The sequence below is a fragment of the Oncorhynchus clarkii genome, unplaced genomic scaffold (genome assembly GCF_045791955.1).
Source record: "Oncorhynchus clarkii lewisi isolate Uvic-CL-2024 unplaced genomic scaffold, UVic_Ocla_1.0 unplaced_contig_1119_pilon_pilon, whole genome shotgun sequence".
Lineage (NCBI taxonomy): Eukaryota > Metazoa > Chordata > Actinopteri > Salmoniformes > Salmonidae > Oncorhynchus > Oncorhynchus clarkii.
The window spans coordinates 1-17,122 of record NW_027258972.1 but is presented as its reverse complement, the minus strand read 5'-3'; the positions used below and the strand labels follow the sequence as shown (position 1 = coordinate 17,122).

The following is a 17,122-nucleotide window of genomic DNA, read 5'->3' as shown; positions in this document are numbered from 1 at the left end:
TACAAATTATGGCTACAGTATATGCAATTTCTTCCACTTTTTGAGTGACACAAAGATGCTTATCTAAATGGTGAAAATGCAACAGCTGTTAATCAGGCTCACTTTGACTTTACATAGTGCACCAAGAGATAGTTTCTCGCTTACGGCCACACCGGCCTGAGTACGCCTGATCTCGTCCGATCTCGGAAGCTAAGCAGGGTCGGGCTTGGTTAGTACTTGGATGGGAGACCGCCTGGGAATACCAGGTGCTGTAAGCTTTTTGTCACTGCCTTGTGGAATTTCAACTCTTTGTCCGTTTTTTCCCACAAGGCTGAAATATGTGCCCTCGCTTTGAAATAAGTAAGCAAGGTTAGTTTGTATTTCATCCAACAATCTGTGCTACAAATTATGGCTACAGTATATGCAATTTCATCCACTTTTTGAGATTAGCTTTTCGCTTACGGCCACACCGGCCTGAGTACGCCTGATCTCGTCCGATCTCGGAAGCTAAGCAGTCGGGCTTGGTTAGTACTTGGATGGGAGACCGCCTGGGAATACCAGGTGCTGTAAGCTTTTTGTCACTGCCTTGTGGAATTTCAACTCTTTGTCCGTTTTTTCCCACAAGGCTGAAATATGTGCCCTCGCTTTGACATAAGTAAGCAAGGTTAGTTTGTATTTCATCCAACAATCTGTGCTACAAATTATGGCTACAGTATATGCAATTTCATCCACTTTTTGAGATTAGGCTCACTTTGACTTTACATAGTGCACACACGGCCACACCGGCCTGAGTACGCCTGATCTCGTCCGATCTCGGAAGCTAAGCAGGGTCGGGCTTGGTTAGTACTTGGATGGGAGACCGCCTGGGAATACCAGGTGCTGTAAGCTTTTTGTCACTGCCTTGTGGAATTTCAACTCTTTGTCCGTTTTTTCCCACAAGGCTGAAATATGTGCCCTCGCTTTGAAATAAGTAAGCAAGGTTAGTTTGTATTTCATCCAACAATCTGTGCTACAAATTATGGCTACAGTATATGCAATTTCTTCCACTTTTTGAGTGACACAAAGATGCTTATCTAAATGGTGAAAATGCAACAGCTGTTAATCAGGCTCACTTTGACTTTACATAGTGCACCAAGAGATAGTTTCTCGCTTACGGCCACACCGGCCTGAGTACGCCTGATCTCGTCCGATCTCGGAAGCTAAGCAGGGTCGGGCTTGGTTAGTACTTGGATGGGAGACCGCCTGGGAATACCAGGTGCTGTAAGCTTTTTGTCACTGCCTTGTGGAATTTCAACTCTTTGTCCGTTTTTTCCCACAAGGCTGAAATATGTGCCCTCGCTTTGAAATAAGTAAGCAAGGTTAGTTTGTATTTCATCCAACAATCTGTGCTACAAATTATGGCTACAGTATATGCAATTTCTTCCACTTTTTGAGTGACACAAAGATGCTTATCTAAATGGTGAAAATGCAACAGCTGTTAATCAGGCTCACTTTGACTTTACATAGTGCACCAAGAGATAGTTTCTCGCTTACGGCCACACCGGCCTGAGTACGCCTGATCTCGTCCGATCTCGGAAGCTAAGCAGGGTCGGGCTTGGTTAGTACTTGGATGGGAGACCGCCTGGGAATACCAGGTGCTGTAAGCTTTTTGTCACTGCCTTGTGGAATTTCAACTCTTTGTCCGTTTTTTCCCACAAGGCTGAAATATGTGCCCTCGCTTTGAAATAAGTAAGCAAGGTTAGTTTGTATTTCATCCAACAATCTGTGCTACAAATTATGGCTACAGTATATGCAATTTCTTCCACTTTTTGAGTGACACAAAGATGCTTATCTAAATGGTGAAAATGCAACAGCTGTTAATCAGGCTCACTTTGACTTTACATAGTGCACCAAGAGATAGTTTCTCGCTTACGGCCACACCGGCCTGAGTACGCCTGATCTCGTCCGATCTCGGAAGCTAAGCAGGGTCGGGCTTGGTTAGTACTTGGATGGGAGACCGCCTGGGAATACCAGGTGCTGTAAGCTTTTTGTCACTGCCTTGTGGAATTTCAACTCTTTGTCCGTTTTTTCCCACAAGGCTGAAATATGTGCCCTCGCTTTGAAATAAGTAAGCAAGGTTAGTTTGTATTTCATCCAACAATCTGTGCTACAAATTATGGCTACAGTATATGCAATTTCTTCCACTTTTTGAGTGACACAAAGATGCTTATCTAAATGGTGAAAATGCAACAGCTGTTAATCAGGCTCACTTTGACTTTACATAGTGCACCAAGAGATAGTTTCTCGCTTACGGCCACACCGGCCTGAGTACGCCTGATCTCGTCCGATCTCGGAAGCTAAGCAGGGTCGGGCTTGGTTAGTACTTGGATGGGAGACCGCCTGGGAATACCAGGTGCTGTAAGCTTTTTGTCACTGCCTTGTGGAATTTCAACTCTTTGTCCGTTTTTTCCCACAAGGCTGAAATATGTGCCCTCGCTTTGAAATAAGTAAGCAAGGTTAGTTTGTATTTCATCCAACAATCTGTGCTACAAATTATGGCTACAGTATATGCAATTTCATCCACTTTTTGAGATTAGCTTTCGCTTACGGCCACACCGGCCTGAGTACGCCTGATCTCGTCCGATCTCGGAAGCTAAGCAGGGTCGGGCTTGGTTAGTACTTGGATGGGAGACCGCCTGGGAATACCAGGTGCTGTAAGCTTTTTGTCACTGCCTTGTGGAATTTCAACTCTTTGTCCGTTTTTTCCCACAAGGCTGAAATATGTGCCCTCGCTTTGACATAAGTAAGCAAGGTTAGTTTGTATTTCATCCAACAATCTGTGCTACAAATTATGGCTACAGTATATGCAATTTCATCCACTTTTTGAGATTAGCTTTCGCTTACGGCCACACCGGCCTGAGTACGCCTGATCTCGTCCGATCTCGGAAGCTAAGCAGGGTCGGGCTTGGTTAGTACTTGGATGGGAGACCGCCTGGGAATACCAGGTGCTGTAAGCTTTTTGTCACTGCCTTGTGGAATTTCAACTCTTTGTCCGTTTTTCCCACAAGGCTGAAATATGTGCCCTCGCTTTGAAATAAGTAAGCAAGGTTAGTTTGTATTTCATCCAACAATCTGTGCTACAAATTATGGCTACAGTATATGCAATTTCTTCCACTTTTTGAGTGACACAAAGATGCTTATCTAAATGGTGAAAATGCAACAGCTGTTAATCAGGCTCACTTTGACTTTACATAGTGCACCAAGAGATAGTTTCTCGCTTACGGCCACACCGGCCTGAGTACGCCTGATCTCGTCCGATCTCGGAAGCTAAGCAGGGTCGGGCTTGGTTAGTACTTGGATGGGAGACCGCCTGGGAATACCAGGTGCTGTAAGCTTTTTGTCACTGCCTTGTGGAATTTCAACTCTTTGTCCGTTTTTTCCCACAAGGCTGAAATATGTGCCCTCGCTTTGAAATAAGTAAGCAAGGTTAGTTTGTATTTCATCCAACAATCTGTGCTACAAATTATGGCTACAGTATATGCAATTTCTTCCACTTTTTGAGTGACACAAAGATGCTTATCTAAATGGTGAAAATGCAACAGCTGTTAATCAGGCTCACTTTGACTTTACATAGTGCACCAAGAGATAGTTTCTTGCTTACGGCCACACCGGCCTGAGTACGCCTGATCTCGTCCGATCTCGGAAGCTAAGCAGGGTCGGGCTTGGTTAGTACTTGGATGGGAGACCGCCTGGGAATACCAGGTGCTGTAAGCTTTTTGTCACTGCCTTGTGGAATTTCAACTCTTTGTCCGTTTTTTCCCACAAGGCTGAAATATGTGCCCTCGCTTTGAAATAAGTAAGCAAGGTTAGTTTGTATTTCATCCAACAATCTGTGCTACAAATTATGGCTACAGTATATGCAATTTCTTCCACTTTTTGAGTGACACAAAGATGCTTATCTAAATGGTGAAAATGCAACAGCTGTTAATCAGGCTCACTTTGACTTTACATAGTGCACCAAGAGATAGTTTCTCGCTTACGGCCACACCGGCCTGAGTACGCCTGATCTCGTCCGATCTCGGAAGCTAAGCAGGGTCGGGCTTGGTTAGTACTTGGATGGGAGACCGCCTGGGAATACCAGGTGCTGTAAGCTTTTTGTCACTGCCTTGTGGAATTTCAACTCTTTGTCCGTTTTTTCCCACAAGGCTGAAATATGTGCCCTCGCTTTGAAATAAGTAAGCAAGGTTAGTTTGTATTTCATCCAACAATCTGTGCTACAAATTATGGCTACAGTATATGCAATTTCTTCCACTTTTTGAGTGACACAAAGATGCTTATCTAAATGGTGAAAATGCAACAGCTGTTAATCAGGCTCACTTTGACTTTACATAGTGCACCAAGAGATAGTTTCTCGCTTACGGCCACACCGGCCTGAGTACGCCTGATCTCGTCCGATCTCGGAAGCTAAGCAGGGTCGGGCTTGGTTAGTACTTGGATGGGAGACCGCCTGGGAATACCAGGTGCTGTAAGCTTTTTGTCACTGCCTTGTGGAATTTCAACTCTTTGTCCGTTTTTTCCCACAAGGCTGAAATATGTGCCCTCGCTTTGAAATAAGTAAGCAAGGTTAGTTTGTATTTCATCCAACAATCTGTGCTACAAATTATGGCTACAGTATATGCAATTTCATCCACTTTTTGAGATTTAATCAGGCTTTTGACTTTACATAGCTTACGGCCACACCGGCCTGAGTACGCCTGATCTCGTCCGATCTCGGAAGCTAAGCAGGGTCGGGCTTGGTTAGTACTTGGATGGGAGACCGCCTGGGAATACCAGGTGCTGTAAGCTTTTTGTCACTGCCTTGTGGAATTTCAACTCTTTGTCCGTTTTTTCCCACAAGGCTGAAATATGTGCCCTCGCTTTGACATAAGTAAGCAAGGTTAGTTTGTATTTCATCCAACAATCTGTGCTACAAATTATGGCTACAGTATATGCAATTTCATCCACTTTTTGAGATTAGCTTACGGCCACACCGGCCTGAGTACGCCTGATCTCGTCCGATCTCGGAAGCTAAGCAGGGTCGGGCTTGGTTAGTACTTGGATGGGAGACCGCCTGGGAATACCAGGTGCTGTAAGCTTTTTGTCACTGCCTTGTGGAATTTCAACTCTTTGTCCGTTTTTTCCCACAAGGCTGAAATATGTGCCCTCGCTTTGAAATAAGTAAGCAAGGTTAGTTTGTATTTCATCCAACAATCTGTGCTACAAATTATGGCTACAGTATATGCAATTTCTTCCACTTTTTGAGTGACACAAAGATGCTTATCTAAATGGTGAAAATGCAACAGCTGTTAATCAGGCTCACTTTGACTTTACATAGTGCACCAAGAGATAGTTTCTCGCTTACGGCCACACCGGCCTGAGTACGCCTGATCTCGTCCGATCTCGGAAGCTAAGCAGGGTCGGGCTTGGTTAGTACTTGGATGGGAGACCGCCTGGGAATACCAGGTGCTGTAAGCTTTTTGTCACTGCCTTGTGGAATTTCAACTCTTTGTCCGTTTTTTCCCACAAGGCTGAAATATGTGCCCTCGCTTTGAAATAAGTAAGCAAGGTTAGTTTGTATTTCATCCAACAATCTGTGCTACAAATTATGGCTACAGTATATGCAATTTCATCCACTTTTTGAGATTTAGGCTCACTTTGACTTTACGCTTACGGCCACACCGGCCTGAGTACGCCTGATCTCGTCCGATCTCGGAAGCTAAGCAGGGTCGGGCTTGGTTAGTACTTGGATGGGAGACCGCCTGGGAATACCAGGTGCTGTAAGCTTTTTGTCACTGCCTTGTGGAATTTCAACTCTTTGTCCGTTTTTTCCCACAAGGCTGAAATATGTGCCCTCGCTTTGACAAGGTTAGTTTGTATTTCATCCAACAATCTGTGCTACAAATTATGGCTACAGTATATGCAATTTCATCCACTTTTTGAGATTTCTTTCGCTTACGGCCACACCGGCCTGAGTACGCCTGATCTCGTCCGATCTCGGAAGCTAAGCAGGGTCGGGCTTGGTTAGACTTGGATGGGAGACCGCCTGGGAATACCAGGTGCTGTAAGCTTTTTGTCACTGCCTTGTGGAATTTCAACTCTTTGTCCGTTTTTTCCCACAAGGCTGAAATATGTGCCCTCGCTTTGAAATAAGTAAGCAAGGTTAGTTTGTATTTCATCCAACAATCTGTGCTACAAATTATGGCTACAGTATATGCAATTTCTTCCACTTTTTGAGTGACACAAAGATGCTTATCTAAATGGTGAAAATGCAACAGCTGTTAATCAGGCTCACTTTGACTTTACATAGTGCACCAAGAGATAGTTTCTCGCTTACGGCCACACCGGCCTGAGTACGCCTGATCTCGTCCGATCTCGGAAGCTAAGCAGGGTCGGGCTTGGTTAGTACTTGGATGGGAGACCGCCTGGGAATACCAGGTGCTGTAAGCTTTTTGTCACTGCCTTGTGGAATTTCAACTCTTTGTCCGTTTTTTCCCACAAGGCTGAAATATGTGCCCTCGCTTTGAAATAAGTAAGCAAGGTTAGTTTGTATTTCATCCAACAATCTGTGCTACAAATTATGGCTACAGTATATGCAATTTCTTCCACTTTTTGAGTGACACAAAGATGCTTATCTAAATGGTGAAAATGCAACAGCTGTTAATCAGGCTCACTTTGACTTTACATAGTGCACCAAGAGATAGTTTCTCGCTTACGGCCACACCGGCCTGAGTACGCCTGATCTCGTCCGATCTCGGAAGCTAAGCAGGGTCGGGCTTGGTTAGTACTTGGATGGGAGACCGCCTGGGAATACCAGGTGCTGTAAGCTTTTTGTCACTGCCTTGTGGAATTTCAACTCTTTGTCCGTTTTTTCCCACAAGGCTGAAATATGTGCCCTCGCTTTGAAATAAGTAAGCAAGGTTAGTTTGTATTTCATCCAACAATCTGTGCTACAAATTATGGCTACAGTATATGCAATTTCTTCCACTTTTTGAGTGACACAAAGATGCTTATCTAAATGGTGAAAATGCAACAGCTGTTAATCAGGCTCACTTTGACTTTACATAGTGCACCAAGAGATAGTTTCTCGCTTACGGCCACACCGGCCTGAGTACGCCTGATCTCGTCCGATCTCGGAAGCTAAGCAGGGTCGGGCTTGGTTAGTACTTGGATGGGAGACCGCCTGGGAATACCAGGTGCTGTAAGCTTTTTGTCACTGCCTTGTGGAATTTCAACTCTTTGTCCGTTTTTTCCCACAAGGCTGAAATATGTGCCCTCGCTTTGAAATAAGTAAGCAAGGTTAGTTTGTATTTCATCCAACAATCTGTGCTACAAATTATGGCTACAGTATATGCAATTTCTTCCATCCACTTTTTGAGATTAGCTTTTTTACGCTTACGGCCACACCGGCCTGAGTACGCCTGATCTCGTCCGATCTCGGAAGCTAAGCAGGGTCGGGCTTGGTTAGTACTTGGATGGGAGACCGCCTGGGAATACCAGGTGCTGTAAGCTTTTTGTCACTGCCTTGTGGAATTTCAACTCTTTGTCCGTTTTTTCCCACAAGGCTGAAATATGTGCCCTCGCTTTGACATAAGTAAGCAAGGTTAGTTTGTATTTCATCCAACAATCTGTGCTACAAATTATGGCTACAGTATATGCAATTTCATCCACTTTTTGAGATTAGCTCACTTTGACTTTACATAGTGCACCAAGAGATAGTTTCTCGCTTACGGCCACACCGGCCTGAGTACGCCTGATCTCGTCCGATCTCGGAAGCTAAGCAGGGTCGGGCTTGGTTAGTACTTGGATGGGAGACCGCCTGGGAATACCAGGTGCTGTAAGCTTTTTGTCACTGCCTTGTGGAATTTCAACTCTTTGTCCGTTTTTTCCCACAAGGCTGAAATATGTGCCCTCGCTTTGAAATAAGTAAGCAAGGTTAGTTTGTATTTCATCCAACAATCTGTGCTACAAATTATGGCTACAGTATATGCAATTTCTTCCACTTTTTGAGTGACACAAAGATGCTTATCTAAATGGTGAAAATGCAACAGCTGTTAATCAGGCTCACTTTGACTTTACATAGTGCACCAAGAGATAGTTTCTCGCTTACGGCCACACCGGCCTGAGTACGCCTGATCTCGTCCGATCTCGGAAGCTAAGCAGGGTCGGGCTTGGTTAGTACTTGGATGGGAGACCGCCTGGGAATACCAGGTGCTGTAAGCTTTTTGTCACTGCCTTGTGGAATTTCAACTCTTTGTCCGTTTTTTCCCACAAGGCTGAAATATGTGCCCTCGCTTTGAAATAAGTAAGCAAGGTTAGTTTGTATTTCATCCAACAATCTGTGCTACAAATTATGGCTACAGTATATGCAATTTCTTCCACTTTTTGAGTGACACAAAGATGCTTATCTAAATGGTGAAAATGCAACAGCTGTTAATCAGGCTCACTTTGACTTTACATAGTGCACCAAGAGATAGTTTCTCGCTTACGGCCACACCGGCCTGAGTACGCCTGATCTCGTCCGATCTCGGAAGCTAAGCAGGGTCGGGCTTGGTTAGTACTTGGATGGGAGACCGCCTGGGAATACCAGGTGCTGTAAGCTTTTTGTCACTGCCTTGTGGAATTTCAACTCTTTGTCCGTTTTTTCCCACAAGGCTGAAATATGTGCCCTCGCTTTGAAATAAGTAAGCAAGGTTAGTTTGTATTTCATCCAACAATCTGTGCTACAAATTATGGCTACAGTATATGCAATTTCTTCCACTTTTTGAGATGCTTTCGCTTACGGCCACACCGGCCTGAGTACGCCTGATCTCGTCCGATCTCGGAAGCTAAGCAGGGTCGGGCTTGGTTAGTACTTGGATGGGAGACCGCCTGGGAATACCAGGTGCTGTAAGCTTTTTGTCACTGCCTTGTGGAATTTCAACTCTTTGTCCGTTTTTTCCCACAAGGCTGAAATATGTGCCCTCGCTTTGAAATAAGTAAGCAAGGTTAGTTTGTATTTCATCCAACAATCTGTGCTACAAATTATGGCTACAGTATATGCAATTTCATCCACTTTTTGAGTAGCTTTCTCGCTTACGGCCACACCGGCCTGAGTACGCCTGATCTCGTCCGATCTCGGAAGCTAAGCAGGGTCGGGCTTGGTTAGTACTTGGATGGGAGACCGCCTGGGAATACCAGGTGCTGTAAGCTTTTTGTCACTGCCTTGTGGAATTTCAACTCTTTGTCCGTTTTTTCCCACAAGGCTGAAATATGTGCCCTCGCTTTGAAATAAGTAAGCAAGGTTAGTTTGTATTTCATCCAACAATCTGTGCTACAAATTATGGCTACAGTATATGCAATTTCTTCCACTTTTTGAGTGACACAAAGATGCTTATCTAAATGGTGAAAATGCAACAGCTGTTAATCAGGCTCACTTTGACTTTACATAGTGCACCAAGAGATAGTTTCTCGCTTACGGCCACACCGGCCTGAGTACGCCTGATCTCGTCCGATCTCGGAAGCTAAGCAGGGTCGGGCTTGGTTAGTACTTGGATGGGAGACCGCCTGGGAATACCAGGTGCTGTAAGCTTTTTGTCACTGCCTTGTGGAATTTCAACTCTTTGTCCGTTTTTTCCCACAAGGCTGAAATATGTGCCCTCGCTTTGAAATAAGTAAGCAAGGTTAGTTTGTATTTCATCCAACAATCTGTGCTACAAATTATGGCTACAGTATATGCAATTTCTTCCACTTTTTGAGTGACACAAAGATGCTTATCTAAATGGTGAAAATGCAACAGCTGTTAATCAGGCTCACTTTGACTTTACATAGTGCACCAAGAGATAGTTTCTCGCTTACGGCCACACCGGCCTGAGTACGCCTGATCTCGTCCGATCTCGGAAGCTAAGCAGGGTCGGGCTTGGTTAGTACTTGGATGGGAGACCGCCTGGGAATACCAGGTGCTGTAAGCTTTTTGTCACTGCCTTGTGGAATTTCAACTCTTTGTCCGTTTTTTCCCACAAGGCTGAAATATGTGCCCTCGCTTTGAAATAAGTAAGCAAGGTTAGTTTGTATTTCATCCAACAATCTGTGCTACAAATTATGGCTACAGTATATGCAATTTCTTCCACTTTTTGAGTGACACAAAGATGCTTATCTAAATGGTGAAAATGCAACAGCTGTTAATCAGGCTCACTTTGACTTTACATAGTGCACCAAGAGATAGTTTCTCGCTTACGGCCACACCGGCCTGAGTACGCCTGATCTCGTCCGATCTCGGAAGCTAAGCAGGGTCGGGCTTGGTTAGTACTTGGATGGGAGACCGCCTGGGAATACCAGGTGCTGTAAGCTTTTTGTCACTGCCTTGTGGAATTTCAACTCTTTGTCCGTTTTTTCCCACAAGGCTGAAATATGTGCCCTCGCTTTGAAATAAGTAAGCAAGGTTAGTTTGTATTTCATCCAACAATCTGTGCTACAAATTATGGCTACAGTATATGCAATTTCTTCCACTTTTTGAGTGACACAAAGATGCTTATCTAAATGGTGAAAATGCAACAGCTGTTAATCAGGCTCACTTTGACTTTACATAGTGCACCAAGAGATAGTTTCTCGCTTACGGCCACACCGGCCTGAGTACGCCTGATCTCGTCCGATCTCGGAAGCTAAGCAGGGTCGGGCTTGGTTAGTACTTGGATGGGAGACCGCCTGGGAATACCAGGTGCTGTAAGCTTTTTGTCACTGCCTTGTGGAATTTCAACTCTTTGTCCGTTTTTTCCCACAAGGCTGAAATATGTGCCCTCGCTTTGAAATAAGTAAGCAAGGTTAGTTTGTATTTCATCCAACAATCTGTGCTACAAATTATGGCTACAGTATATGCAATTTCTTCCACTTTTTGAGTGACACAAAGATGCTTATCTAAATGGTGAAAATGCAACAGCTGTTAATCAGGCTCACTTTGACTTTACATAGTGCACCAAGAGATAGTTTCTCGCTTACGGCCACACCGGCCTGAGTACGCCTGATCTCGTCCGATCTCGGAAGCTAAGCAGGGTCGGGCTTGGTTAGTACTTGGATGGGAGACCGCCTGGGAATACCAGGTGCTGTAAGCTTTTTGTCACTGCCTTGTGGAATTTCAACTCTTTGTCCGTTTTTTCCCACAAGGCTGAAATATGTGCCCTCGCTTTGAAATAAGTAAGCAAGGTTAGTTTGTATTTCATCCAACAATCTGTGCTACAAATTATGGCTACAGTATATGCAATTTCTTCCACTTTTTGAGTGACACAAAGATGCTTATCTAAATGGTGAAAATGCAACAGCTGTTAATCAGGCTCACTTTGACTTTACATAGTGCACCAAGAGATAGTTTCTCGCTTACGGCCACACCGGCCTGAGTACGCCTGATCTCGTCCGATCTCGGAAGCTAAGCAGGGTCGGGCTTGGTTAGTACTTGGATGGGAGACCGCCTGGGAATACCAGGTGCTGTAAGCTTTTTGTCACTGCCTTGTGGAATTTCAACTCTTTGTCCGTTTTTTCCCACAAGGCTGAAATATGTGCCCTCGCTTTGAAATAAGTAAGCAAGGTTAGTTTGTATTTCATCCAACAATCTGTGCTACAAATTATGGCTACAGTATATGCAATTTCATCCACTTTTTGAGATTTAATCAGGCTTTTCTTTACATAGCTTACGGCCACACCGGCCTGAGTACGCCTGATCTCGTCCGATCTCGGAAGCTAAGCAGGGTCGGGCTTGGTTAGTACTTGGATGGGAGACCGCCTGGGAATACCAGGTGCTGTAAGCTTTTTGTCACTGCCTTGTGGAATTTCAACTCTTTGTCCGTTTTTTCCCACAAGGCTGAAATATGTGCCCTCGCTTTGAAATAAGTAAGCAAGGTTAGTTTGTATTTCATCCAACAATCTGTGCTACAAATTATGGCTACAGTATATGCAATTTCTTCCACTTTTTGAGTGACACAAAGATGCTTATCTAAATGGTGAAAATGCAACAGCTGTTAATCAGGCTCACTTTGACTTTACATAGTGCACCAAGAGATAGTTTCTCGCTTACGGCCACACCGGCCTGAGTACGCCTGATCTCGTCCGATCTCGGAAGCTAAGCAGGGTCGGGCTTGGTTAGTACTTGGATGGGAGACCGCCTGGGAATACCAGGTGCTGTAAGCTTTTTGTCACTGCCTTGTGGAATTTCAACTCTTTGTCCGTTTTTTCCCACAAGGCTGAAATATGTGCCCTCGCTTTGAAATAAGTAAGCAAGGTTAGTTTGTATTTCATCCAACAATCTGTGCTACAAATTATGGCTACAGTATATGCAATTTCTTCCACTTTTTGAGTGACACAAAGATGCTTATCTAAATGGTGAAAATGCAACAGCTGTTAATCAGGCTCACTTTGACTTTACATAGTGCACCAAGAGATAGTTTCTCGCTTACGGCCACACCGGCCTGAGTACGCCTGATCTCGTCCGATCTCGGAAGCTAAGCAGGGTCGGGCTTGGTTAGTACTTGGATGGGAGACCGCCTGGGAATACCAGGTGCTGTAAGCTTTTTGTCACTGCCTTGTGGAATTTCAACTCTTTGTCCGTTTTTTCCCACAAGGCTGAAATATGTGCCCTCGCTTTGAAATAAGTAAGCAAGGTTAGTTTGTATTTCATCCAACAATCTGTGCTACAAATTATGGCTACAGTATATGCAATTTCTTCCACTTTTTGAGTGACACAAAGATGCTTATCTAAATGGTGAAAATGCAACAGCTGTTAATCAGGCTCACTTTGACTTTACATAGTGCACCAAGAGATAGTTTCTCGCTTACGGCCACACCGGCCTGAGTACGCCTGATCTCGTCCGATCTCGGAAGCTAAGCAGGGTCGGGCTTGGTTAGTACTTGGATGGGAGACCGCCTGGGAATACCAGGTGCTGTAAGCTTTTTGTCACTGCCTTGTGGAATTTCAACTCTTTGTCCGTTTTTTCCCACAAGGCTGAAATATGTGCCCTCGCTTTGAAATAAGTAAGCAAGGTTAGTTTGTATTTCATCCAACAATCTGTGCTACAAATTATGGCTACAGTATATGCAATTTCTTCCACTTTTTGAGTGACACAAAGATGCTTATCTAAATGGTGAAAATGCAACAGCTGTTAATCAGGCTCACTTTGACTTTACATAGTGCACCAAGAGATAGTTTCTCGCTTACGGCCACACCGGCCTGAGTACGCCTGATCTCGTCCGATCTCGGAAGCTAAGCAGGGTCGGGCTTGGTTAGTACTTGGATGGGAGACCGCCTGGGAATACCAGGTGCTGTAAGCTTTTTGTCACTGCCTTGTGGAATTTCAACTCTTTGTCCGTTTTTTCCCACAAGGCTGAAATATGTGCCCTCGCTTTGAAATAAGTAAGCAAGGTTAGTTTGTATTTCATCCAACAATCTGTGCTACAAATTATGGCTACAGTATATGCAATTTCTTCCACTTTTTGAGTGACACAAAGATGCTTATCTAAATGGTGAAAATGCAACAGCTGTTAATCAGGCTCACTTTGACTTTACATAGTGCACCAAGAGATAGTTTCTCGCTTACGGCCACACCGGCCTGAGTACGCCTGATCTCGTCCGATCTCGGAAGCTAAGCAGGGTCGGGCTTGGTTAGTACTTGGATGGGAGACCGCCTGGGAATACCAGGTGCTGTAAGCTTTTTGTCACTGCCTTGTGGAATTTCAACTCTTTGTCCGTTTTTTCCCACAAGGCTGAAATATGTGCCCTCGCTTTGAAATAAGTAAGCAAGGTTAGTTTGTATTTCATCCAACAATCTGTGCTACAAATTATGGCTACAGTATATGCAATTTCTTCCACTTTTTGAGTGACACAAAGATGCTTATCTAAATGGTGAAAATGCAACAGCTGTTAATCAGGCTCACTTTGACTTTACATAGTGCACCAAGAGATAGTTTCTCGCTTACGGCCACACCGGCCTGAGTACGCCTGATCTCGTCCGATCTCGGAAGCTAAGCAGGGTCGGGCTTGGTTAGTACTTGGATGGGAGACCGCCTGGGAATACCAGGTGCTGTAAGCTTTTTGTCACTGCCTTGTGGAATTTCAACTCTTTGTCCGTTTTTTCCCACAAGGCTGAAATATGTGCCCTCGCTTTGAAATAAGTAAGCAAGGTTAGTTTGTATTTCATCCAACAATCTGTGCTACAAATTATGGCTACAGTATATGCAATTTCTTCCACTTTTTGAGTGACACAAAGATGCTTATCTAAATGGTGAAAATGCAACAGCTGTTAATCAGGCTCACTTTGACTTTACATAGTGCACCAAGAGATAGTTTCTTTTCTTACGGCCACACCGGCCTGAGTACGCCTGATCTCGTCCGATCTCGGAAGCTAAGCAGGGTCGGGCTTGGTTAGTACTTGGATGGGAGACCGCCTGGGAATACCAGGTGCTGTAAGCTTTTTGTCACTGCCTTGTGGAATTTCAACTCTTTGTCCGTTTTTTCCCACAAGGCTGAAATATGTGCCCTCGCTTTGAAATAAGTAAGCAAGGTTAGTTTGTATTTCATCCAACAATCTGTGCTACAAATTATGGCTACAGTATATGCAATTTCATCCACTTTTTGAGAGATTTTCGCTTACGGCCACACCGGCCTGAGTACGCCTGATCTCGTCCGATCTCGGAAGCTAAGCAGGGTCGGGCTTGGTTAGTACTTGGATGGGAGACCGCCTGGGAATACCAGGTGCTGTAAGCTTTTTGTCACTGCCTTGTGGAATTTCAACTCTTTGTCCGTTTTTTCCCACAAGGCTGAAATATGTGCCCTCGCTTTGAAATAAGTAAGCAAGGTTAGTTTGTATTTCATCCAACAATCTGTGCTACAAATTATGGCTACAGTATATGCAATTTCTTCCACTTTTTGAGTGACACAAAGATGCTTATCTAAATGGTGAAAATGCAACAGCTGTTAATCAGGCTCACTTTGACTTTACATAGTGCACCAAGAGATAGTTTCTCGCTTACGGCCACACCGGCCTGAGTACGCCTGATCTCGTCCGATCTCGGAAGCTAAGCAGGGTCGGGCTTGGTTAGTACTTGGATGGGAGACCGCCTGGGAATACCAGGTGCTGTAAGCTTTTTGTCACTGCCTTGTGGAATTTCAACTCTTTGTCCGTTTTTTCCCACAAGGCTGAAATATGTGCCCTCGCTTTGAAATAAGTAAGCAAGGTTAGTTTGTATTTCATCCAACAATCTGTGCTACAAATTATGGCTACAGTATATGCAATTTCTTCCACTCCACTTTTTGAGATTTAATCAGGCTCACTTTGACTTTACATAGCTTACGGCCACACCGGCCTGAGTACGCCTGATCTCGTCCGATCTCGGAAGCTAAGCAGGGTCGGGCTTGGTTAGTACTTGGATGGGAGACCGCCTGGGAATACCAGGTGCTGTAAGCTTTTTGTCACTGCCTTGTGGAATTTCAACTCTTTGTCCGTTTTTTCCCACAAGGCTGAAATATGTGCCCTCGCTTTGAAATAAGTAAGCAAGGTTAGTTTGTATTTCATCCAACAATCTGTGCTACAAATTATGGCTACAGTATATGCAATTTCATCCACTTTTTGAGATTGGCTTTTGACTTTACATAGCTTACGGCCACACCGGCCTGAGTACGCCTGATCTCGTCCGATCTCGGAAGCTAAGCAGGGTCGGGCTTGGTTAGTACTTGGATGGGAGACCGCCTGGGAATACCAGGTGCTGTAAGCTTTTTGTCACTGCCTTGTGGAATTTCAACTCTTTGTCCGTTTTTTCCCACAAGGCTGAAATATGTGCCCTCGCTTTGAAATAAGTAAGCAAGGTTAGTTTGTATTTCATCCAACAATCTGTGCTACAAATTATGGCTACAGTATATGCAATTTCTTCCACTTTTTGAGTGACACAAAGATGCTTATCTAAATGGTGAAAATGCAACAGCTGTTAATCAGGCTCACTTTGACTTTACATAGTGCACCAAGAGATAGTTTCTCGCTTACGGCCACACCGGCCTGAGTACGCCTGATCTCGTCCGATCTCGGAAGCTAAGCAGGGTCGGGCTTGGTTAGTACTTGGATGGGAGACCGCCTGGGAATACCAGGTGCTGTAAGCTTTTTGTCACTGCCTTGTGGAATTTCAACTCTTTGTCCGTTTTTTCCCACAAGGCTGAAATATGTGCCCTCGCTTTGAAATAAGTAAGCAAGGTTAGTTTGTATTTCATCCAACAATCTGTGCTACAAATTATGGCTACAGTATATGCAATTTCTTCCACTTTTTGAGTGACACAAAGATGCTTATCTAAATGGTGAAAATGCAACAGCTGTTAATCAGGCTCACTTTGACTTTACATAGTGCACCAAGAGATAGTTTCTCGCTTACGGCCACACCGGCCTGAGTACGCCTGATCTCGTCCGATCTCGGAAGCTAAGCAGGGTCGGGCTTGGTTAGTACTTGGATGGGAGACCGCCTGGGAATACCAGGTGCTGTAAGCTTTTTGTCACTGCCTTGTGGAATTTCAACTCTTTGTCCGTTTTTTCCCACAAGGCTGAAATATGTGCCCTCGCTTTGAAATAAGTAAGCAAGGTTAGTTTGTATTTCATCCAACAATCTGTGCTACAAATTATGGCTACAGTATATGCAATTTCTTCCACTTTTTGAGTGACACAAAGATGCTTATCTAAATGGTGAAAATGCAACAGCTGTTAATCAGGCTCACTTTGACTTTACATAGTGCACCAAGAGATAGTTTCTCGCTTACGGCCACACCGGCCTGAGTACGCCTGATCTCGTCCGATCTCGGAAGCTAAGCAGGGTCGGGCTTGGTTAGTACTTGGATGGGAGACCGCCTGGGAATACCAGGTGCTGTAAGCTTTTTGTCACTGCCTTGTGGAATTTCAACTCTTTGTCCGTTTTTTCCCACAAGGCTGAAATATGTGCCCTCGCTTTGAAATAAGTAAGCAAGGTTAGTTTGTATTTCATCCAACAATTTGTGCTACAAATTATGGCTACAGTATATGCAATTTCTTCCACTTTTTGAGTGACACAAAGATGCTTATCTAAATGGTGAAAATGCAACAGCTGTTAATCAGGCTCACTTTGACTTTACATAGTGCACCAAGAGATAGTTTCT

General features: G+C 44.3%; 45 non-coding genes and 3 pseudogenes across 45 annotated transcripts; all 48 read left to right on the top strand.

The window, feature by feature from the left end:
- The first annotated feature begins 138 nt into the window (after positions 1 to 138).
- LOC139399377 (5S ribosomal RNA) lies at positions 139 to 257 on the top strand. Its single transcript, XR_011632063.1, has one exon. It is a non-coding gene; the product is annotated as a 5S ribosomal RNA (ribosomal RNA).
- A 178-nt stretch (positions 258 to 435) lies between these two features.
- On the top strand, positions 436 to 552 carry LOC139399336 (5S ribosomal RNA; annotated as a pseudogene).
- Positions 553 to 748: 196 nt separating this feature from the next.
- On the top strand, positions 749 to 867 carry LOC139399338 (5S ribosomal RNA; annotated as a pseudogene).
- Positions 868 to 1,127: 260 nt separating this feature from the next.
- On the top strand, positions 1,128 to 1,246 carry LOC139399376 (5S ribosomal RNA). Its single transcript, XR_011632062.1, has one exon. It is a non-coding gene; the product is annotated as a 5S ribosomal RNA (ribosomal RNA).
- A 260-nt stretch (positions 1,247 to 1,506) lies between these two features.
- On the top strand, positions 1,507 to 1,625 carry LOC139399375 (5S ribosomal RNA). Its single transcript, XR_011632061.1, has one exon. It is a non-coding gene; the product is annotated as a 5S ribosomal RNA (ribosomal RNA).
- A 260-nt stretch (positions 1,626 to 1,885) lies between these two features.
- Positions 1,886 to 2,004, top strand: LOC139399374 (5S ribosomal RNA). Its single transcript, XR_011632060.1, has one exon. It is a non-coding gene; the product is annotated as a 5S ribosomal RNA (ribosomal RNA).
- Positions 2,005 to 2,264: 260 nt separating this feature from the next.
- On the top strand, positions 2,265 to 2,383 carry LOC139399373 (5S ribosomal RNA). Its single transcript, XR_011632059.1, has one exon. It is a non-coding gene; the product is annotated as a 5S ribosomal RNA (ribosomal RNA).
- A 177-nt stretch (positions 2,384 to 2,560) lies between these two features.
- On the top strand, positions 2,561 to 2,679 carry LOC139399372 (5S ribosomal RNA). Its single transcript, XR_011632058.1, has one exon. It is a non-coding gene; the product is annotated as a 5S ribosomal RNA (ribosomal RNA).
- A 177-nt stretch (positions 2,680 to 2,856) lies between these two features.
- Positions 2,857 to 2,975, top strand: LOC139399371 (5S ribosomal RNA). The gene has a single exon (XR_011632057.1). It is a non-coding gene; the product is annotated as a 5S ribosomal RNA (ribosomal RNA).
- A 259-nt stretch (positions 2,976 to 3,234) lies between these two features.
- On the top strand, positions 3,235 to 3,353 carry LOC139399370 (5S ribosomal RNA). The gene has a single exon (XR_011632056.1). It is a non-coding gene; the product is annotated as a 5S ribosomal RNA (ribosomal RNA).
- Positions 3,354 to 3,613: 260 nt separating this feature from the next.
- LOC139399369 (5S ribosomal RNA) lies at positions 3,614 to 3,732 on the top strand. Its single transcript, XR_011632055.1, has one exon. It is a non-coding gene; the product is annotated as a 5S ribosomal RNA (ribosomal RNA).
- Positions 3,733 to 3,992: 260 nt separating this feature from the next.
- LOC139399367 (5S ribosomal RNA) lies at positions 3,993 to 4,111 on the top strand. The gene has a single exon (XR_011632053.1). It is a non-coding gene; the product is annotated as a 5S ribosomal RNA (ribosomal RNA).
- A 260-nt stretch (positions 4,112 to 4,371) lies between these two features.
- On the top strand, positions 4,372 to 4,490 carry LOC139399366 (5S ribosomal RNA). The gene has a single exon (XR_011632052.1). It is a non-coding gene; the product is annotated as a 5S ribosomal RNA (ribosomal RNA).
- A 194-nt stretch (positions 4,491 to 4,684) lies between these two features.
- On the top strand, positions 4,685 to 4,803 carry LOC139399365 (5S ribosomal RNA). The gene has a single exon (XR_011632051.1). It is a non-coding gene; the product is annotated as a 5S ribosomal RNA (ribosomal RNA).
- A 171-nt stretch (positions 4,804 to 4,974) lies between these two features.
- LOC139399364 (5S ribosomal RNA) lies at positions 4,975 to 5,093 on the top strand. Its single transcript, XR_011632050.1, has one exon. It is a non-coding gene; the product is annotated as a 5S ribosomal RNA (ribosomal RNA).
- A 260-nt stretch (positions 5,094 to 5,353) lies between these two features.
- Positions 5,354 to 5,472, top strand: LOC139399363 (5S ribosomal RNA). The gene has a single exon (XR_011632049.1). It is a non-coding gene; the product is annotated as a 5S ribosomal RNA (ribosomal RNA).
- A 190-nt stretch (positions 5,473 to 5,662) lies between these two features.
- Positions 5,663 to 5,781, top strand: LOC139399362 (5S ribosomal RNA). The gene has a single exon (XR_011632048.1). It is a non-coding gene; the product is annotated as a 5S ribosomal RNA (ribosomal RNA).
- A 166-nt stretch (positions 5,782 to 5,947) lies between these two features.
- On the top strand, positions 5,948 to 6,065 carry LOC139399342 (5S ribosomal RNA; annotated as a pseudogene).
- Positions 6,066 to 6,325: 260 nt separating this feature from the next.
- LOC139399361 (5S ribosomal RNA) lies at positions 6,326 to 6,444 on the top strand. Its single transcript, XR_011632047.1, has one exon. It is a non-coding gene; the product is annotated as a 5S ribosomal RNA (ribosomal RNA).
- A 260-nt stretch (positions 6,445 to 6,704) lies between these two features.
- Positions 6,705 to 6,823, top strand: LOC139399360 (5S ribosomal RNA). Its single transcript, XR_011632046.1, has one exon. It is a non-coding gene; the product is annotated as a 5S ribosomal RNA (ribosomal RNA).
- Positions 6,824 to 7,083: 260 nt separating this feature from the next.
- LOC139399359 (5S ribosomal RNA) lies at positions 7,084 to 7,202 on the top strand. Its single transcript, XR_011632045.1, has one exon. It is a non-coding gene; the product is annotated as a 5S ribosomal RNA (ribosomal RNA).
- A 185-nt stretch (positions 7,203 to 7,387) lies between these two features.
- On the top strand, positions 7,388 to 7,506 carry LOC139399358 (5S ribosomal RNA). Its single transcript, XR_011632044.1, has one exon. It is a non-coding gene; the product is annotated as a 5S ribosomal RNA (ribosomal RNA).
- A 213-nt stretch (positions 7,507 to 7,719) lies between these two features.
- Positions 7,720 to 7,838, top strand: LOC139399356 (5S ribosomal RNA). The gene has a single exon (XR_011632042.1). It is a non-coding gene; the product is annotated as a 5S ribosomal RNA (ribosomal RNA).
- Positions 7,839 to 8,098: 260 nt separating this feature from the next.
- On the top strand, positions 8,099 to 8,217 carry LOC139399355 (5S ribosomal RNA). The gene has a single exon (XR_011632041.1). It is a non-coding gene; the product is annotated as a 5S ribosomal RNA (ribosomal RNA).
- A 260-nt stretch (positions 8,218 to 8,477) lies between these two features.
- LOC139399354 (5S ribosomal RNA) lies at positions 8,478 to 8,596 on the top strand. The gene has a single exon (XR_011632040.1). It is a non-coding gene; the product is annotated as a 5S ribosomal RNA (ribosomal RNA).
- Positions 8,597 to 8,771: 175 nt separating this feature from the next.
- Positions 8,772 to 8,890, top strand: LOC139399353 (5S ribosomal RNA). Its single transcript, XR_011632039.1, has one exon. It is a non-coding gene; the product is annotated as a 5S ribosomal RNA (ribosomal RNA).
- Positions 8,891 to 9,067: 177 nt separating this feature from the next.
- On the top strand, positions 9,068 to 9,186 carry LOC139399352 (5S ribosomal RNA). The gene has a single exon (XR_011632038.1). It is a non-coding gene; the product is annotated as a 5S ribosomal RNA (ribosomal RNA).
- Positions 9,187 to 9,446: 260 nt separating this feature from the next.
- LOC139399351 (5S ribosomal RNA) lies at positions 9,447 to 9,565 on the top strand. Its single transcript, XR_011632037.1, has one exon. It is a non-coding gene; the product is annotated as a 5S ribosomal RNA (ribosomal RNA).
- Positions 9,566 to 9,825: 260 nt separating this feature from the next.
- On the top strand, positions 9,826 to 9,944 carry LOC139399350 (5S ribosomal RNA). Its single transcript, XR_011632036.1, has one exon. It is a non-coding gene; the product is annotated as a 5S ribosomal RNA (ribosomal RNA).
- Positions 9,945 to 10,204: 260 nt separating this feature from the next.
- On the top strand, positions 10,205 to 10,323 carry LOC139399349 (5S ribosomal RNA). The gene has a single exon (XR_011632035.1). It is a non-coding gene; the product is annotated as a 5S ribosomal RNA (ribosomal RNA).
- A 260-nt stretch (positions 10,324 to 10,583) lies between these two features.
- Positions 10,584 to 10,702, top strand: LOC139399348 (5S ribosomal RNA). Its single transcript, XR_011632034.1, has one exon. It is a non-coding gene; the product is annotated as a 5S ribosomal RNA (ribosomal RNA).
- A 260-nt stretch (positions 10,703 to 10,962) lies between these two features.
- On the top strand, positions 10,963 to 11,081 carry LOC139399347 (5S ribosomal RNA). The gene has a single exon (XR_011632033.1). It is a non-coding gene; the product is annotated as a 5S ribosomal RNA (ribosomal RNA).
- Positions 11,082 to 11,341: 260 nt separating this feature from the next.
- On the top strand, positions 11,342 to 11,460 carry LOC139399345 (5S ribosomal RNA). Its single transcript, XR_011632031.1, has one exon. It is a non-coding gene; the product is annotated as a 5S ribosomal RNA (ribosomal RNA).
- A 192-nt stretch (positions 11,461 to 11,652) lies between these two features.
- On the top strand, positions 11,653 to 11,771 carry LOC139399344 (5S ribosomal RNA). The gene has a single exon (XR_011632030.1). It is a non-coding gene; the product is annotated as a 5S ribosomal RNA (ribosomal RNA).
- Positions 11,772 to 12,031: 260 nt separating this feature from the next.
- On the top strand, positions 12,032 to 12,150 carry LOC139399341 (5S ribosomal RNA). Its single transcript, XR_011632029.1, has one exon. It is a non-coding gene; the product is annotated as a 5S ribosomal RNA (ribosomal RNA).
- Positions 12,151 to 12,410: 260 nt separating this feature from the next.
- On the top strand, positions 12,411 to 12,529 carry LOC139399330 (5S ribosomal RNA). Its single transcript, XR_011632023.1, has one exon. It is a non-coding gene; the product is annotated as a 5S ribosomal RNA (ribosomal RNA).
- Positions 12,530 to 12,789: 260 nt separating this feature from the next.
- On the top strand, positions 12,790 to 12,908 carry LOC139399319 (5S ribosomal RNA). Its single transcript, XR_011632012.1, has one exon. It is a non-coding gene; the product is annotated as a 5S ribosomal RNA (ribosomal RNA).
- A 260-nt stretch (positions 12,909 to 13,168) lies between these two features.
- LOC139399308 (5S ribosomal RNA) lies at positions 13,169 to 13,287 on the top strand. Its single transcript, XR_011632001.1, has one exon. It is a non-coding gene; the product is annotated as a 5S ribosomal RNA (ribosomal RNA).
- Positions 13,288 to 13,547: 260 nt separating this feature from the next.
- LOC139399297 (5S ribosomal RNA) lies at positions 13,548 to 13,666 on the top strand. The gene has a single exon (XR_011631990.1). It is a non-coding gene; the product is annotated as a 5S ribosomal RNA (ribosomal RNA).
- Positions 13,667 to 13,926: 260 nt separating this feature from the next.
- Positions 13,927 to 14,045, top strand: LOC139399286 (5S ribosomal RNA). Its single transcript, XR_011631979.1, has one exon. It is a non-coding gene; the product is annotated as a 5S ribosomal RNA (ribosomal RNA).
- A 261-nt stretch (positions 14,046 to 14,306) lies between these two features.
- LOC139399327 (5S ribosomal RNA) lies at positions 14,307 to 14,425 on the top strand. Its single transcript, XR_011632020.1, has one exon. It is a non-coding gene; the product is annotated as a 5S ribosomal RNA (ribosomal RNA).
- Positions 14,426 to 14,600: 175 nt separating this feature from the next.
- On the top strand, positions 14,601 to 14,719 carry LOC139399275 (5S ribosomal RNA). The gene has a single exon (XR_011631968.1). It is a non-coding gene; the product is annotated as a 5S ribosomal RNA (ribosomal RNA).
- A 260-nt stretch (positions 14,720 to 14,979) lies between these two features.
- On the top strand, positions 14,980 to 15,098 carry LOC139399264 (5S ribosomal RNA). Its single transcript, XR_011631957.1, has one exon. It is a non-coding gene; the product is annotated as a 5S ribosomal RNA (ribosomal RNA).
- A 202-nt stretch (positions 15,099 to 15,300) lies between these two features.
- On the top strand, positions 15,301 to 15,419 carry LOC139399379 (5S ribosomal RNA). The gene has a single exon (XR_011632065.1). It is a non-coding gene; the product is annotated as a 5S ribosomal RNA (ribosomal RNA).
- A 188-nt stretch (positions 15,420 to 15,607) lies between these two features.
- LOC139399368 (5S ribosomal RNA) lies at positions 15,608 to 15,726 on the top strand. Its single transcript, XR_011632054.1, has one exon. It is a non-coding gene; the product is annotated as a 5S ribosomal RNA (ribosomal RNA).
- A 260-nt stretch (positions 15,727 to 15,986) lies between these two features.
- LOC139399357 (5S ribosomal RNA) lies at positions 15,987 to 16,105 on the top strand. Its single transcript, XR_011632043.1, has one exon. It is a non-coding gene; the product is annotated as a 5S ribosomal RNA (ribosomal RNA).
- Positions 16,106 to 16,365: 260 nt separating this feature from the next.
- Positions 16,366 to 16,484, top strand: LOC139399346 (5S ribosomal RNA). The gene has a single exon (XR_011632032.1). It is a non-coding gene; the product is annotated as a 5S ribosomal RNA (ribosomal RNA).
- Positions 16,485 to 16,744: 260 nt separating this feature from the next.
- On the top strand, positions 16,745 to 16,863 carry LOC139399258 (5S ribosomal RNA). The gene has a single exon (XR_011631951.1). It is a non-coding gene; the product is annotated as a 5S ribosomal RNA (ribosomal RNA).
- The last annotated feature ends 259 nt before the right edge of the window (positions 16,864 to 17,122 follow it).